The 2,500-nt window shown below is 41.5% G+C and overlaps 1 protein-coding gene across 1 annotated transcript in view; it reads right to left on the bottom strand.

Moving 5' to 3' along the window:
* Positions 1-2,500, bottom strand: part of LOC136835169 (mucin-2) — an 85,807-nt gene that overhangs the window by 24,359 nt on the left and 58,948 nt on the right. The window lies entirely within an intron of this gene.

Below are 2,500 nucleotides of genomic sequence, written 5' to 3'. Positions count from 1 at the left end.
TCGACAAAATTTCCCTGAAATCCATTTAAAGATTTTAGGGTGATCTTGTAAAAAACTGACAAACTAACGAACACGATACTCGGGAGATTGCATAACCTTCTCGTAATCTTGTCACCGTCGGTGGAAAATACTGACAAAAGATCCCCAAACGTCTTAAAGTGACATGATACAATATTGTTTCATCCATAAAGCTCACTGTTACCAGATTAGCACCCAAATTACCCTTTTGCATCTACGTAACAGTTATGACATTACCGGTAATGCAAGGGGATTTACCCAGAAGGACCCGCTGGTTTCTGTTTAGAGAAAAAAAAGAGAATAAAAAACTAACCTTTTAAAGTCAGCTTTTTGATTACCTCGACATTTGAGATAACAGACAACAGCCATAACGGATATGTGATAAAAAGCAAGAACCGTACGAGACAATGTCTAAAAACTTCACCGGTGATTGACGGTCCTTCTTTGCCCATTTGGCAATTCTCAGATTACACAATTCAGCCTAGTAATTCTCGGATTGCACAATTCAGTCAAGCAATTCTCGGATTGCACAATTCAGTCTAGCAATTCTCAGATTGCACAATTCAGTCTATCAATTCTCGGATTGCACAATTCAGTCTAGCAATTCTCGGCTGCACAATTCAGTCTAGCAATTCTCGGATTGCACAATTCAGTCTAGCAATTCTCAGGTTGACAATTCAGTCTAGCAATTCTCGGATTGCACAATTCAGTCTAGCAATTCTCGGCTGCACAATTCAGTCTAGCAATTCTCGGATTGCACAATTCAGTCTAGTAACTCTAGGATTGTACAATTCAGTCTAGCAATTCTCGGATTGCACAATTCAGTCTAGCAATTCTCGGACTGCACAATTCATTCTAGCAATTCTCGGATTGCACAATTCAGTCTATATCTCTAGAATTTTCCTCCTACTCCGGTTTTCCCTAACATAACCTCCAATCATTTAAGAAGCAAAAGTCAGGCTTGGGGTGCCTTTATAACGGCACCTCGTTAAAGCTAGACAGTGAACACTTGAACCGCAAAGTTGCGGAAGCCATTTGAACGACAACATCCTGCAAATCGTATCTGAGTATTGGTAAAACATTTTCTTTCACGTTGCTTGACAGAGAGAGAGAGAGAGAGAGAGAGAGAGAGAGAGAGAGAGAGAGAGAGAGAGAGAGGATGCTGAGTCACACCTCGGTTCGTTTCCTAGTTAGATAGCTGCTGGTGCTCGACTGGACTGCGTGACCTCTCACTTGCTGTCGGCTGATAAAAAAAGCCGATAGAATTATCTCACTGGGTCTCTTTTGTTTCCTTCGACTGTCGCGTCCGCCTGTGACGTTTAAAATCGTCATCTCTAGACGGGATGACAGAAAAGTCATCTTCGAGACAGGATGACGACGGGATGACAGAAGTTATCTTCGAGACAGGATGACATAAAAGCTATACTTCGACGTCCTGCTTGAAGTCTATATTGAATAGAACAGAATATAGAATTTAGATCAAAGGCCTAGCGATGGGACCTATGAGGCCATTCAACGCTGAAACGGAAATCGACAGTAAAAGGTGTAATACGAGGAAAAACTTGCAGTTGCATTATGAAACAATTGTTAGGAGAGGTTAGAAAGTAAGATGAAAGACAGAGAATAAGAACGGAGGTACAGTAAAAGGAATGAAAGGGACTGCAGCTAGGGGCCGAAGGGACGCTGCAAAGAATCAAGTAATGCCTACGGTGAACCGCATGAGGTACACTGACGGCACTACCCCTACGGGTGCAGTCTATACTGAAGATCTATATTGGAAATAGAAGCAGTCTATACTGAAGATCTATATTGGAAATAGAAGCAGTCTATACTGAAGATCTATACTGGTAATAGAAGCAGTCTACACTGAAGATCTATATTGGAAATAGAAGCAGTCTATACTGAAGATCTATATTGGGAGTAGCAGCAGTCTATACTGACGATCTATATTGAAAATAGAAGCAGTCTATACTGAAGATCTATATTGGAAATAGAAGCAGTCCATACTGAAGATCTATACTGGAAATAGAAGCAGTCTATACTGACGATCTATATTGAAAATAGAAGCATATACCTCTTTTGTTTTAAATGGAACTATCACGTGACAGGAAGAAGTCTTACAGGTAAAGACAATGGAATTTTGTTATGAAAAAGACATGATAGCATCATGACACTGTCCTGTGGCCTCCTAAGTCCTCCCGAGATCCAAGTCTGATAATGTCCCAACAATGTTTTAAGGCCCGAGATTCCAATCTTTCTTGCAGTTTTGTTTTTCTTCTTTTAACGTGCTTTTTTCCCATTTTTGTATGGGGTAAGCTCGATGCCTTCTTTGAAGGACTTTGATTTGGCTTTGGGGAAGACCGCAGTCTCGATCGGCTGCCCTGCCTGACATCGCTTAGACCCCGGTAGCGTATACATGAATTGTGCCAGTGACCAGCTCCCTTTCACCCAGCAGTGAGGAGACGTTGAGCGGTTAGGTCGA

This window comes from Macrobrachium rosenbergii, chromosome 55, assembly GCF_040412425.1.
Source record: "Macrobrachium rosenbergii isolate ZJJX-2024 chromosome 55, ASM4041242v1, whole genome shotgun sequence".
NCBI lineage: Eukaryota > Metazoa > Arthropoda > Malacostraca > Decapoda > Palaemonidae > Macrobrachium > Macrobrachium rosenbergii.
The sequence above is the reverse complement of the archived record's forward strand: the minus strand, read 5'-3'. Positions and strand labels throughout refer to the sequence as shown.